We start from the raw sequence: 16,605 nt of genomic DNA on the forward strand, positions 1-16,605 counted from the left end.
CAAAATGAAGAGCTCATAATCTTTGCAAGGAAAAGATAATATTAAAATCCCAAACAAAACTCTTGCCCAAAGCTTCATTTAGACCTGCCTGACAGCAAAATTGTATTAATGAGGTTAACTTTAATATAATAATTTTATATGAAACAAAAATTTGATGGTTGCAATATTTATTTTTTGCCCACAACATCAAAGGGTAAAGAATACATACTTTATACTTAATCATCCTTAGACAGGCTTAAGAACTTAAAAGAATAATAACAGTAATAACAAGGAAGAAGGAAAAAACCTTAATAACTATACGCTGGATCCATCATAGTTGACACATTTTCCAACTATTGCAAGTAGAAATGAGTTCTCCAAATGTAAACTTGATAGAAATTAAAAGTATGGATTTGCCAAAAAATCCTGCTATTTGGGATGTTTCTTACATCAAACGTAGGGTGAACTAGGTACTAAACCAGCACGGTTAGAGAAATGGAGATAATACTGAAAGGAAAAAGCTTTGAAAAGTTCAGCCTGCAGCATGACACGATCAGAATAATCAGGATGATGACGAGAACAAAGCAAAAGTACAGAAAGAACTCTTAATGGGGCGTTTCATGTGAATTAGCTCATTTAGTCATCGTAACAATTTTATGATGTAATTACAACTATTATCTCTGTTATGAATGAGAAAACCAAGGCTTGTAGAGTTTAAGCGGCTGCTTCAGTCACAGAATTTACACGTGAGGAAGTCTCTCCAACTGTAAAACTGCGACGGTGAATCATACAATCCCTTATCACTCAAACTTACCTGTCTGTCTGCATTTCCAAGTCACCTCCTTTGCCTGGTCTTTAAATCTCTAATTCTGTCTCTGTCTGTCTTTCTCTCTGTCTCTCTCTCTCTCACACACACACGTATGGCATCTGATTATCTCTGTCTCTTACCCTAGTAATTTGGCCTTTGTAAGCAGGCAAGTGGCCCTGATGTTCTGTCCAAAGAGATATTGGGGAACATATAGCATTAAAAAGAACAGATATTAAAAAGGAAAAAAGAAACCTTCTGTTCCTTAACCCTTGGCCATTATGTCCACTTGTGATACCAACCAATGTTGCACCATCAACAGCCTTGCCAGATCTTCCCTATTCCTAAAGCTTAGCCAATTAGCTGATTTTCCTTTGGATTGGAAGAAGAAAAAGATTATGTGCATGAATAGATAATATGCGTTAAGTGGCCGGAAGCCATTTTGAGTGGCAGAATTCCAATTCGCCGAAACCATGAAAGTGACATCAGGTCACCACTTTGAAGCAGCCTAGGTCAGCGGCTATAGCTCCATGTTACCTATCATCACAGCACCAACCTCCAAGTTCTCTTTCTTGGCTACAATCTAAAAGTCAGATGCTGAGGCCCTTGATGGATATGCAGCAATGATAAGAAGAGAGTGCTTTACCACAAGCTGGAAGCCATCTCTGATTCAAAGTGCTGAGTGAACACTTAGTCCCCACCCCTGCTGCTCCATGTGGAAAGAGAACCTTTAGAGTCTCACTCTTGCCATCACTCCACGTGCTTACCTACTCATTTCCAGAGGACCACGAGGGAACCGACGGGTAAGTTTGGGAATAGGAACTGGGCTTTCATAACCCATCTTTTCTTTGGTTCTGCAGAAAGCATAGGTTTTCTGCACATGTCAGCCATTTGGTAAGCTTAGTAGTAAATCCTCTGCACTCGCCGTCATGGGATGTTAAGTCTAATTCTATGGTGCAGTATTAGGAAGCTTATTGTAGTCATGCACCTGAACTGCATTCTCCAGCTGTACATCAGTAAACAGTAGCCATTTGAGCTCCAACTGCCTGACTTCTTTATCTCAATAAATTCAGGACCTGGTTCAGAGAAGAGGGGTATCATTTTTTTTTAATTATTTTATTTTATTTATTTTTCACTACGTTGGGTCTTCATTGCTGTGCACAGGTTTTCTCTAGTTGTGGTGAGAGGGGGCTACTCTTTGGTGTGGTGTGCGGGCTTCTCATTGCGGTGGCTTTTCTTGTTGTGGAGCATGGGCTCTAGGCACGCGGGCCCCAACAGTTGTGGCATGCAGCCTCAGTGGTTGTGGCTCACGGGCTCTAGAGCACAGGCTCAGTAGTTGTACAGCACGGGCTTAGTTGCTCCGCGGCATGCAGGATCCTCCCAGACCAGGGCTCGAGCCCGTGTCCCCTGCATTGGCATGCAGACTCCTAACCACTGCGCCACCAGGGAAGCCTGGTATCATTTTTTTTTAACTCTCTCTTTCCCTGACAGAAATAATGTAGTGTTCCTATTAAAACACATGTCCTTTTAGATGCAAGATAAATAAAACTCAGTTACTGCTCTTAAAGTTCTCAAATGCAATGGGGAGAAACAGAAAAGTTATTTAGCGTGAAGAAATTCTAACAGAGGTGGAGCACAAGATTCACTGGAGCACCAAGGAAAGAGTAGTTGAGTCAATCACAGACCATAGCTTTACAAAGATGGTGGTGGTGTACAGGCTAATTCTTAAAGGATGAGTAGTTGTTTGCCAAGCACTGATGCACAGAAATGGACAAAGTACTCTGAGCAGATATTGGAACACTGGGTCCAACGTCCAATACAGAGTTGGGGAGGAGAAGGCAGGGTATATGTTGAAGAGTTTGGTAAACATTGGAAGCAACTGGAGTGCTTGTTAAAAACACAAATGGAGGCTTCCCTGGTGGCGCCGTGGTTGAGAGTCCGCCTGCCGATGCGGGGGACACGGGTTCGTGCCCCGGTCCGGGAAGATCCCACATGCCGCAGAGCGGCTGGGCCCGTGAGCCATGGCCGCTGGGCCTGCGTGTCTGGAGCCTGTGCTCCGCAACGGGAGAGGCCACAACAGTGAGAGGCCCGCGTAACGCAAAAAAAAAAAAAAAAACCACAAATGACCAGGTTATACCACAAATTTACTGATCCAGAGGGAGGAGTAACCTGGGAATCTGTATTTTTAACCAGCACCCCAGGTAACTTTTTGATCAGGAAAGTTTGGGAAACACTAACTAAACTTGGGGAGCCATTGAAGAGCTTCAAGAAATGGAAGAATCTAATAAGAACAGAATTTTTAGCTGTTGATAGAGTGGAGCTTGAAGGCAGGGAGCTCACTATAATAGTTTGAGGCTCTGGTGGTCCCAAATGTGCTGTTGACAATGGGCATAAAGGTCAAGGACTAAATTTAAAAGATATTTAAGGTGTAGGATGGGCAGGACTTAACTGACTGCATACTGACAATGACAGAGAAACTGGTGGTTCCTGTTTCTGACATAGGTCACTGGGTGGATAGGCTATAAGCAGGAAAGAGAATACAGTCAAGGTAGGTTTTGAGGTATCTCCTTAGCTAATGAGCAACTGTCCCTTATGTAAGCACTGCCCCCTCTCCAAAGGAAGAGTCCACAATAGTCTTTGCACAGTGTAGACTGGTCGTATCTTATTGATCTAGTATGGACACTTAAAAACACTATGCCAATTAGATATTCTTTTCTGGTAATTTGTGATTGGACCTATGGAAAGCCAGAGTTTTTAAACTGTGGCTGGAATTTTAATTGTTTGTGCTGTGGGCAGCCATATCCAGAGAGACGACAGCAATAGTAATAGTAGTAGTAGCAGGAAGAAGAGGAAGAGGAGAGGTACTACTAAAGCAGGCATACCCCCAAATTAGCAGAGACTAAGAAAATAACCAGGAAGAATACCGGCAGCTTCCCATTTTTGGTTCCTATCTCTGTGTAAGACCTGGCTGTATTGCTACTCTTGTATTTCATAAACTCAACTGTGTCCTTATGATACATTCTTTTGTTTTTTGGTCTGTTCAATTCAGCTCTCTTTTATGTGCCATACAGGGATAAAGACCGCATACTGGGTTTTGGACATATTAAAATTTGAAGTATCCACAGGACATCCAAGTGAAAACATCTAGTAGGATGTATGATACATTAGTCTGGTGTGCAAAAAAGCGATGGAATGGCTGGGATGAAATACGTATTTGCCTGTGTTTGGCATATAGGTTGAGGTTGAGTGAGAATGGCTATGGTCACTTAGATCATGGGAAAGGAGATAAATATAAGCTATCTAGACACTAAAATGATTCTGGAGGAAAGTTAAAGCCTTGTTATTTCTGAGGGAGTAGAAAAGATCCTTTGGTTGTTGTGGTTAAAAACAGAATCTTCCCTAATTCTTAGAATTATTAAGTATGATTAAGGTCTAAAAACATAATTAATCTAATAATACTGTAAGTGATGAGTAATGGCAGACATTATTAGAAAGAAACCTCTACGTGCAAATTTGACATAGTAGTATTTATTCCAGTTGAGCAAGAATGTTCATGCAGTGCCTTCCATTTCCTTTCAACTAGTCCCAACTACTAGTGGACAGCTTTGATGACCCTATCACCTACTTCACAGAATGCAGAAATTCAGGATGCAATACAACTGATTTGCTAAAGAGATTGGGAAGGATTTCTTAGTTTAGCTACAAATGAGGACCAGAATGCCTCGTGGAGTCAAAACTTTACCACACCTACTAAATTAGCAGTGGCCCTGGGATGTGGTCTGGGATGATTTCCAAACAAGTGTTAAGCATTATTTGTCATGGGACTTTGGGCAATAAAATGTTTAACTTTTTAATTAAAGATCACTAAGACGTTTGTCAGTTATGATGGTTCCTTGGATCTTACTTGTTCCTTCTTTTTCCTTTTAAAGTCACACGTTCCATTAAAATATTGTTTTAAAGTTTAGGCCCTGAAGCATATGCCATTTTCAGCATGCCATTCTTCTGTCCCAAATCCATAGTTAGTGACATAGAAAAAAGACAGGAAGGAAACATTTTAATTCTCCCAAATTTTCTTTGACCATGGAATTTGTCATTAGAAACAGAATTTTTTAAAAAATCTACTGTTGTCCATACATTGTTAGCAATTAACACATATTAAATTTAAAAGGCATGGTTTTGGGACTTCCCTGGCGGTCCAGTGTTAAGACTCCCCCTTTCAATGCAGGGGGTGCGGGTTTGAGCCCTGGTTAGGGAGCTAATATCCCATGTGCCTTGTGGCCCAAAAAACAAAATGTAAAAAAAACAGAAACAATACTGTAACAAATTCAATAAAGACTTTAAAAAAATGGTCCACATAAAAAAAAATCTTAAAAAAAATTAAAAACTAAAAGGCATAGTCCTGAAGATAGTTAATTTTTTGTATGATATTTACTATTTTGTCAGGCATATTCAGGTACTTAGTAATTATAGCTCTGCTTTCCCCTGCAATCATAATTGAGAAATCCAAAGGATAAAATATACAGTTCAGGCAATATTGTTTCCCCTAAAAAAATTTTCATTTTTAAACTTATTTTTATTTTTTGGCTGTGCCATGTAGCTTGCGGGATCTTAGTTCTCCGACCAGGGATTGAACCCAGGCCCTGGCAGTGAAAGCACAGAGTCTAACAACTGGACCACCAGGGAATTACTGGAAAACACATTTTAAATGAAGTGTTAGCATTTACTAAATTACAAGAAAAGGGACAGATTTAAGTATACAATCTAAGGGCTTCCCTGGTGGCGTAGTGGTTGAGAGTCCACCTGCCGATGCAGGGGACGCGGGTTCGTGCCCCGGTCCGGGAAGATCCCACATGCCGCGGAGTGGCTGGGCCCGTGAGCCATGGCCGCTGAGCCTGCGCGTCCGGAGCCCGTGCTCCGCAACGGGAGAGGCCACAACAGTGAGAGGCCCGCGTACCGCAAAAAAAAAATAAAAATATATAAATAAATATACAATCTAGGCTACTTTTTCCCAAACTCAGTTCTGCAGAACACTAACATCCCACAAATTCCCAACAGGTACTTTAAATACAAAAGAGTATTGATTGGGTCCTGGGGAGGAGGAAAAACATGTTATAAAAGACATTGAGACAATTGAGACAAACTGAATATGGACTGTATATTGAATATTTCTGTATCAATGCTAAATTCCAAGGGTGTGATAAAGGTTTCATGGTTATAGAGGACAATGTTTTTATTTATTTATTTATCTATTTTGGCCGCATCACGTGGCATGTGGGATCTTAGTTCCCCGACCAGGGATTGAACCCACGCCCCCTGCATTGGAAGTGTGGAGTCTTAACCACTGGACCGCCAGGGAAGTCCCCAATGTTTTTATTCTTAGGAGAGTCATGCTGAAGTACTTAGGGGTCAAGTGTCATGATATCTTCAACTTTCAAATGGTTCAGAAAAAGAGAAATTACCATTCACTTATGTATATAAAGGGGGAAGAGCAAGAGATAAAACAAATGTGGCAAATTCCTAGAGGGGGCCGGATCAAGATGGCAGACTAAAAGGACATGGAGCTCACCTCCTCCCACAAACACATCAAAAATACATGTGGAACAATGCTCACAGAATACTTGCTGAACGCTGGCAGATCTCATAAAACAAAATTGCAAGAAAGATCACCAAGTAACTGGGTAGGATGAAAGAAAAAAAAAAGGAATCGGGACTGGAGGAGGAAACTGTGAAAGAGGAAATGTTCCCTCACCCTGAGAAGCCCCTTCACCAGTGGGGAGGTCAGCCAGGACAGAAAGGAAGCTTCAGAGGCTCAGAGGAGAGTACAGCAGCCAGCTTGCAGCAGGCAGAACAGAGAGAGACCAGCACAGAGGGTCTGTGCCACCTCTCTACACTCCCCAGGCCCAAGACGTGTCTGCTGGTGCACATGGGGGCTGGATGCTGAAACTCTGGCTTCAGCAGGCAGACCCAGGGAGAGGGCTGGGGTAGGCTGCATGGAGACAGTCTGAAGGAGCTGGAGTGTGGTCTGGGCCACACCCAGGGTGTGTGCAGGAAGGAGCCCAGGTCCGCCACTGAAGCCCCATTGTTAATTTGCGTGCTCAAAGGGAGGGGCTGGGCCCACCATAGCAGCCTCATTCTCGGCCTGCTCACAGCTGGTGCAGTTCCACCTCTAAGAGTTCTGGGACCATGCAAGCACTGGCGGCTGCCCCCATGCAGAAGCAGAGCTGAAATCCTAGCCCTGTCTCAGCGGCTGTGCAATCCATAGATTTATGTGCTGGCAGTGTTTTTGTAAACTCATTGCCCGCAGAACATCCAAGTGGATTACTGGTGCTCCTGCAGCTGCACGGGTCCAGCAATGGTGGCTGTGGGCTCTGTGGGTGCACACATGCTGAGGCAGGGCTGGAGTCTGGGCAGACTCAGTAGCTCCCACTGCAGGTCCAGATGCATTACTGCAGTGGTCCCTGTGCCTGACCTCAGCAGTTCTGTGCCAACAGATCTGCATTTGTGGCTTTGTGTACAGTGCCTGAGGGAAAACTTGTCCGATTAGCTGAATTCCCACAGTTGAGGCAGGGTCGATGGCAGTGCCAAAAACAGTGTAATTTGTGATCCCACACAACAGGTGACAGGTGACACCACAGAGCACACTTCCCGGTGGACAACTCCTGTGAAGGAATACTCAGTGGCTCCTCTCCCAGCAGGAACACTCCAGCCCCACCTACCTCACACCGCAGCTCAGAAACAGATGTGGGGGAGTCTACTCCAACAACAGGAGAGCAGACCTGTCTCCACAGGTCTGTGACAACCACAGAGCAAAGAGGAGGCTCCACTCAACAACCAGTTCATGCTCTGGTCATCACAACAACAATCACATCCCCTAACAAGGGGATAACGGCCAGCACACACTGAGGAAAAATGAGGCAGGCATCCATACTAAAAACAGCCCTTGCACCAAAAATATTGGACTCATGGAGGCTACACAGGTACACTCCTATATAAAAACAGCCCTTCAAGACCACAGTAGATAACAGTTTCTCCTAAACTCATATAGAGTCAGAGAAATATAAGTAAAATGAAGAAGCAGAGGAACCACTCCAAGTTAAATGGTCAAGAGAACTCCCCTGAAACAAACAATGAAACAGACCTCTTCAGTCTGGTAGACACCAAGTTCAAAAAAGAGATAATTAAAATACTGAAGGAATTAAGAAAGGCTATTGAGGACTTCCCTGGTGGCTCAGTGGTTAAGAATCCACCTGCCAATGCAGCGGACATGGGTTCGAGCCCTGGCCCAGGAAGATCCCACATGCTGTGGGGCACATAAGCCCGTGCACCACAACTACTGAGCCTGTGTTCTAGAGCCCGTGAGCCACAACTACTGAGTCTGCATGCCACAACTACTGAAGCCCATGTGCCTAGAGCCCATGCTCTGCAACGAGAGAAGCCACCGCAATGAGAAGCCCGCATACTGCAACAAAGAGTAGCCCCCACTCACTGCAACTAGAGAAAGCCTGCACGCAGCAATGAAGACCCAAGGCAGCCAAAAATATAATTAATTAATTAATTAGTTAGTTATTTTAAAAAAGAAAGGCTATTCATAGAAATATGGATCACTGTAAAAAGGAACTAGAAACTATAAAGAGGAGCCAAGAAAAATTAGAAAACTCTTTTGCCAAGATGAAAGCTGAGCTAAAGGCAATGAATAGCAGAATGAATAACGCAGAAAAATGAATAAGTGATCTGAAATATAGAATAATGTAAATCACCCAACAAAACAGCAGACAGAAAGCCAAATGAAAAAAAAAAACAAATAAAAGCAGCATAAGAGACTTATGGGATAATACAAATTGTGCCAATCTGTGCATAATAGGAGTTCCAGAAGGCAAAGAAGGAGAAAATGGGACTGAAAATGTATTCGAAGAAATTATGGCTGAAAAATTCCCAAACCTAAAGAAGGAAACAGATATCCAGGGACAGGAAGCACAGAGGATACCAAACAAGATGAACCCAAACAAACCTACATCAAGACATTATAATTAAAATGGCAAAAGTTAAAGGCAGGATTCAAAAGTCAGCAAGAGAAAAACAAAGAGTTAATTACAAGGGACCCCCTGCCATAAGGCTATCAGCTGATTTCTCTACAGAAATGTTGCAGGCCAGAAGGGAGTGGCAAGATATATTCAAAGTCCTGGAAGGGAAAAACCTGCAACCTAGGATCCTCTACCCAGCATTTAGAATAGGAGAGAGGAAGAATTTCTCAGACAAGCAAAAACTGAAAGAATACAGCAATATTAAACCTATCCTAAAAGAAATATTAAAAGGTCTTTTTGAAATAGAAAAGAAGTAAGAATCTATAAGAAAAAGAAAACGACTATAGAGTAAATCACTTAAGTCTGTACATAGATTATCAAAAAAAATTATTTTTTCAAATTTTTGTGAAAGTGATGAAAACTGCAATGAACAGCAAAAGGATAAGCATGAAGATGTAAAGGAGGGCATCAAAATCATAAAATGGCAGGGAGGAGAGTAAGAAAATGTAGATTTTCTTTTCTTTTTTTAGAATGTGTTTGAACCTATATGACTACCAGTCTAAAGCAAGTAGATATAGTAATGGGTTAACATACTTAAAAAACAGGGGAACCAGGAATCAAAAATATACAATAGATTCACAAAAACCAAAAAGCAAAGAACACAACCATAATACAAAAGAAAACCATCAAACCACAAAAGGAAAAACAAAAAGAAACAAAGAAGAAATACAAAATCAACTGGAAAACAAGGTATAAAATGGCAACAAATACATATCTATCAATAATTACCTTAAATGTCAATGAACTAAATGCTCCAATCAAAACACATAGAGTGGTACATTGGATAAAAAAAACAAGAGCCTACAACATGCTGCCTACAAGGGACCCACTTCAGGGCAAATAACACACATAGATTAAAAGTAAGAGGATGGAAAAAGATATTTCACTCAAATGGAAATAAAGTGAGGGTAGTAATATTCGTATCAGATAAAATAGACTTTAAAGCAAAGGCCATAAGGAAAGATAAAGAAGGACCTATATAATGATAAAAAGATCAATACAAGAGGATATTACACTCATTAACATATATGCACCCAATATAGCAGCACCAAAATACATAAAGGAAATACTAGCAGACATAAAGGGAAAAACTGATGGGAATACAATAATAGAAGGAGAATTTAACACCCCACTCACATCAATGGACAGATCTTCCAAACAGAAAATAAGCAACAGAGATCTTAAATCATACAACAGAACACTTAGGTTTAATTGATATTTTCAGGACATTACATCCAAAAAACAAAAAAAACCAATACACATTCTTTCCAAGTGCACATGGAACATTCTCTAGGATTGATCACATACTAGAACAGAAAACAAGCCTCAACAAGTTTAAGAGAATAGAAATTATTTCAAGCATCTTTTCTGACCACAACAGCATGAAATTAGAAATCAACCACGGAAAGAGAAACGAGAAAAAAACAATTATATGAAGACTAAACAACATGCTACTAAAAAACCAATGGGTCAACAATGAAATCAAAGAGGAAATTAAAAAATACCTTGAGAAAAATGGCAATGAAAATACAACCATACAAAATCTATGAGATGTAGCAAAAGCAGTCCTAAGAGGGAAGTTCATAGCAATACAGGCCTTCCTCAAAAAACATGAAAAATCTCAAATAAAAAACCTAACCTACCATCTAAAAGAATTAGAAAAACAAGAACAAACAAAACCTAAAGTCAGCAGAAGGAAGGAAATAAACATCAGAGGGAATTAAATATTGATAAAGTAGAGATTAAAAAACAAACAACAACAACAAAAAAAAAACCCAAGAGCTGGTTTTGTGAAAAGGTAAACAAAATCGACAAACCTCTGGCCAGGTTTACCAAGAAGAAGAGAGTGGACTCAAATAAACAAATAAGAAATGAAGGAGGAGAAATAACAACCAACACCGCAGAAATACAAAAGATCATAAGAGAATACTATGAACGGTTATATGCCAACAAACTGGATGACCTAGAAGAAATGGACAAGTTTCTAGAAATATACAGCCCACCAAAAGTGAATCAAGAAGAAATAGATAATTTGAACAGACATATCAATAGAGGTGAAATAGAATCTATAATAATAATAATAAAAAAAAAAACTCCCTGCAAACAAAAGTCGAGGTCCAGATGGATTCACTGGGGAATTCTACCAAAAATACAAAGAAGAAATACAAAAATATACTGATCCTTCTCAAACTCTTCCAAAAAAATTGAAGAGGAAGAAACACTCTCAAAGTCATTCTATGAAGCCACCATCATCCAGATATCAAAATCAGACAAAGACACTACCAAAAAAAAAAATTACAGGCCAATATCTTTGATAAATATAGACTGAAAAATCCTCAACACAAAATTAGCAAACTGAATCCAACAACATATAAAAAAGATCATACACCATGATCAAGCTGGCTTCATCCCAGGGTCACAAGTATGGTTCAACATACGCAAATCAATCAATGTGATACACCACATCAACAAAAGAAAAGACACACCACATGATCATTGCAATAGATGCATAAAGGCATTTGATAAAAATTCAACATCCATTCATGATAAAAACTCTTACCAAAGTGGGTATAGAGGGAATGTACCTCAACATAATAAAAGCTATTTATGACAAACCCACTGTCAACATAATACTAAAAGGTGAAAAGTTGAAAGCCTTCCCACTAAAATCTGGAACAAAACAAGGATGCCCACTCTCTATTTAACACAGTATTGGTCCTAGCCACAGCAATCAAACAAGAAAAAGAAATAAAAGGTATCCAAATTGGAAGAGAAGAGGTAAAACTGTCATTATATGCAGATGACATGATACTATATAAAGAAAACCCTGAAGACTGCACACAAAAACTACTTGAACTGATAAATATAGTCAACAAGGTAGCAGGATACAAGATTAGCATACAGAAATCTGTTGCATTTCTTTACAATAACAATATCAGAAAGAGAAAGTAAAAAAAAAAAAAAAAATCCCTTTTAAAATTGCACCCAGGGCTTCCCTGGTGGCACAGTGGTTGAGAGTCCGCCTGCCGGTGCAGGGGACACGGGTTCATGCCCCGGTCCAGAAAGATCCCACATGCTGTGGAGCGGCTGGGCCCATGAGCCATGGCCGCTGAGCCTGCGTGTCCGGAGCCTGTGCTCCGCAGCGGGAGAGGCCACAACAGTGAGAGGCCCGCGTACAGCAAAAAAAAAAAAAAAAAAACACCTACGGACTGGGAGAAGATATTTACAAACGCAACTGACAAGGGCTTAATTTCCAAAATATACAAACAGCTCATACAACTCAATAACAAAAAAAAACAATCCAATCCAAAAATGGGCATAAGACCTAAACAGACATTTCTCCAAAGAAGACATACAGATAGCCAATAGGCACATGAAAAGATGTTCAACATCACTAATTACTAGAGAAACACAAATCAAAGCTACAATGAGTTACCACCTCACACCAGTCAGAATGATCATCTCTACAAATAGAAGATGGCGGTGTGGGAAGATAAGAGTTAGCATCTCCCCACAACTAGGGCACGTGCCTGCCACTGGTGGGAGACTCTGACCCCCAAGGAGATGGGAGGAACCCTAGAGTGAACTGGTAGGATGTAGGAGGACCGAGGGGGGAGGAGAAGTGGAGGCCAGACAAGATAGCGCCCCTGAGGCCAGGGAGATCAAGAGAGGCAGGTGGGAGGGACTCTCTGGGAAGAGCAGGAGAGGAGTGGAGGGCGATCTCCAGGCCCACTCGGGCCAGGGAACTTGCTGAGCCCCCAAGCCGGTTGCCGTGCCTCCAAAGCCCCATCCAGGCCACATGGGTCCTGGGGGCATAGGAGGGAGGCCAGGGGAGATCAGGAGTGGTAGGCAGCAGGGGACACCCAGGAGGAGCGGGAGAGGAGCGGAGGGTGACTGTCCTGCCCACTCAGGCCTGGGGAGCCTGCTGAGGTCCCAGGCTGATCCCCCGCCCTCCAAAGCCCCCTCCAGGATGCATGGGTCCTTGGGGGCACAGTAGGGAGGCCGGGGGTGGGGAGGGGGTTACTGGATCAGGAGAGGCAGGTGGGAGGGGCTCTCAGGAAGGAGCAGGAGATGAGTGGAGGGTGATTGCCCCACCCACTGGGGCCCAGCGAGCCTGCTGAGCTCCCAGGTGGATGCCCTGCCCTCCAAAGCCCCCTCTAGGCCATGCAGGTCCTTGGGGGCATAGGAGGGAGACCAGGGAGATCAGGATAGGCAGGCAGGAGGGGCCCTCCCAGACCCCAGACCTGAGAAGCAGGAGAGGAGGGCATTTGCCCCACCCACTTAAGCCCAGGAAGCCTGCTGGGCTCCCTGGTGAGGTACCCTGCTCTCTAAAACCAGGGGTGGGGGGCACGCCTGGGCCCCTTATGTTCCTTGAGCCTAAGCCCCATCCCCCACATCCCCCAGGGCCTTTTCCAGCCCTGTCGGTCCTGACCATTGGCCCCACCCACCATCCAAACCTTGCCCTTGCTGTAGGCCCCACCCTCCACAGCCAAGGCCTTCCCCTCCCCACCTTTTTTTTTTTTCCTTTTCCCTCCTGCTCTTTTTTATTATTGCCTTACTGATGTACCTTCCGGTTGTTGATTCATCTATATTTTTATTTTTACATTCTTTCTAACATATCTGTTAGCTTCCTAGTCTAATTTTATTTTTTACTTTGTTATTGCTGTCTTTTTTTTTCTTTTTTGCTGCCCCACGCGGCTTGCAGGATCTTGATTCACGAGCCTGGGGTCGGGCGGAAGCTCCTGCAATGGGAGCTCCGAGTCCGAACCACTGGACTAGCAGAGAACCTCAGACCCCAGGGAATATTCATCGGAGTGGGGTCTCACAGAGTTCCTCATCTCAGCACCAAGACCCAGCTCTACCCAATAGCCTACAAACTCCAGTGTTGGAAGCCTCAGGCCAAAAAACCAGTAAAACAGGAACACAATCCCACTAATAAAAAGAAAAAAAATGAGATGGCCAAAAAATATGTCACAGATGAAGGAGCAAGGTAAAAATCTACAAGACAAAATAAACGAAGAGGAAATAGCAATCTACCAGAAAAATAATTCAGACTAATGATAGTAAAGATGATCCAGAATATCGGAAATAGAATGGAAGCACGGATTGAGAAAATACAAGAAATGTTTAACAAAGATCTAGAAGAACTAAAGAACAAACAAATAAAGATGAACAACACAATAACTGAAATGAAAAATACACTAGAAGGAATCAATAACAGAATAATGGAGGCAGAAGAATGAATAAGTGAGCTGGAAGACAAAATGGTGGAAATAATTGCTGAGGAGCAGAAGAAAGAAAAAAGAATGAAAAGAATTGAAGACAATCTCAGAGACTTCTGGGACAACACTAAATGCACCAACATTTGAATTATAGGGATCCCAGAAGAAGAGAAAAATAAAGGTTCTGAGAATATATTTGAAGATATTATAGTGGAAAATTTCCCTAACATGGGAAAGGAAAGAGTCACCCAAGTCCAGGAAGCACTGAGAGTTCCATACAGGATAAACCCTAGGAAAAACACACCAAGACATGTATTAATCAAACTAACAGAAATTAAATTCAAAGAAAAACATATTAAAAGCAGCAAGGGAAAAACATACAAAGGAATCCCCATAAGGTTATCAGCTGATTTTTCAGTGGAAGCCTCTGCAGGCCAGAAGGGAGTGGCAGGATATGCTTAAAGTGATGAAAGAGAAAAACCTACAACCAAGATTACTCTACCCAGCAAGGATCTCATTCAGATTCAATGGAGAAGTCAAAAGCTTTTCAAACAAAAGCTAAAAGAATTCAGCATTACCAAACCAGCTTTACAACAAATGCTAAAGAAACTTCTCTAAGCAGGAAACACAAGAGAAGAAAAAGACCCACAAGAACAAACCCAGAACAATTAAGTAAATGGTAATAGGAATACACAAATGGATAATAACCTTGAATGTAAATGGATTAAATGCCCCAAACAAAAGACAAAGACTGGCTGAATGGATACAAAAGACCCACATATATACTGTCTACAAGAGACCCACTTCAGACCTAGGGACACATACAGACTGAAAGTGAAGGGATGGAAAAAGATATTCCATGCAAATGGAAATCAAAAGAAAGCTGGGGTAGCAATACATATATTAGATAAAATAGACTTTAAAATAAAGACTGTTACAAGAGATAAGGAGGGACACTACACAATGATCAAAGGATCAAGCCAATAAGAAGGTATAACAAGTATAAATATATATGCACCCAACATAGAAGCACCTCAATACATAAGGCAAATGCTAACAACCATGAATGGAGAAATCGACAGTAACACAATAATAGTAGGGGACTTTAACACCCCACTCACACCAATGGACAGATCATCCAAACAGAAAATAAATAAGGAAACACAAGCTTTAAATGACACAATAGACCAGATAGATCTAACTGATATTTACAGAACTTTCCACCCAAAAGGGGCAGAATACACTTTCTTTTCAAGTGCACATGGAACATTCTCCAGGATAGATCACATCTTGGGTCACAAATCAAGCCTTGGAAAATTTAAGAAAACTGAAATCATATCAAACATCTTTTCTGACCACAACGCTATGAGATCAGAAATCAATTAAAGGAAAAAAACTATAAAAACCACAAATACATGGAGGCTAAACAGTGCGCTACTAAATAACCAAGAGATCACTGAAGAAATCAAAGAACAAAGAAATACGTAGAAATAAATGACAACAAAAACAGGACGACCCAAAACCTATGGGATGCAGCAAAAGCAGTTCTAAGAGGGATTCTAGAGCAATTTGATCTCACTTCAAGAAACAAGAAAAATCTCAAATAAACTATCTAACCCTACACTTAAAACAACTAAAGAAGAACAAAGAAAACCCAAGTCAGTAGAAGGAAAGAAATCATAAATATCAGAGCAGAAATAAATGAAATAGAAACAAAGAAAACAATAGCAAACATCAATAAAACTAAAAGCTGGTTCTTTGAGAAGATAAACAAAATTCATAAACCCTTAGCCAGACTAATCAAGAAAAAAAGGGAGAAGACTCAAATCGATATAATCAGAAATGAAAAAGGAGAAATCACAACTGACACTGCAGAAATACAAAGGATTATAAGAGACTACTACAAATAACTATAGGCCAATAAAATGGACAACCATGAAGAAATGGACAAATTCTTGGAAAGGTACAATTTTCCAAGACTGAACCAGGAAGAATCAGAAAATATAAACAGACCTATCACAAGTAATGAAATTGAAGCCATAATTAAAAATCTTCCAACAAACAAAAGTCCAGGACCAGATGGCTTCACAGGCAAATTCTATCAAACATTTAGAGAAGAGTTAACACCAATCCTTCTCAAACTCTTGCAAAAACCTGCAGAGGGAGAAACACTCCCAATTTCATTCTACGAAGCCACCATCACCCTGATACCAAAACCAGAAACAGATATGACGAAATAGAAAATTACAGACCAATATCACTGGTGAACACAGATGCAAAAATCCTGAACAAAATACTAGCAAACAGAATCCAACAGCACATTAAAAGGATCATACACCATGATCAAGTGGGATTTATCTCAGGGATGCAAGAATTCTTCAATATACACAAATCAATCAATGTGATACACCACATTAACAAGTTAAGGAATAAAAAACATATGATCATCTCAATAAATGCAGAAAAAGCTTCTGACAAAATTAAAACCGATTTATGATAAAAACTCTCCAGAAAATGG

This window comes from Delphinapterus leucas, chromosome 1 (genome assembly GCF_059928025.1).
Source record: "Delphinapterus leucas isolate spDelLeu-1000000601 "Yukka" chromosome 1, BTC_Dleu_Yukka2, whole genome shotgun sequence".
Lineage (NCBI taxonomy): Eukaryota > Metazoa > Chordata > Mammalia > Artiodactyla > Monodontidae > Delphinapterus > Delphinapterus leucas.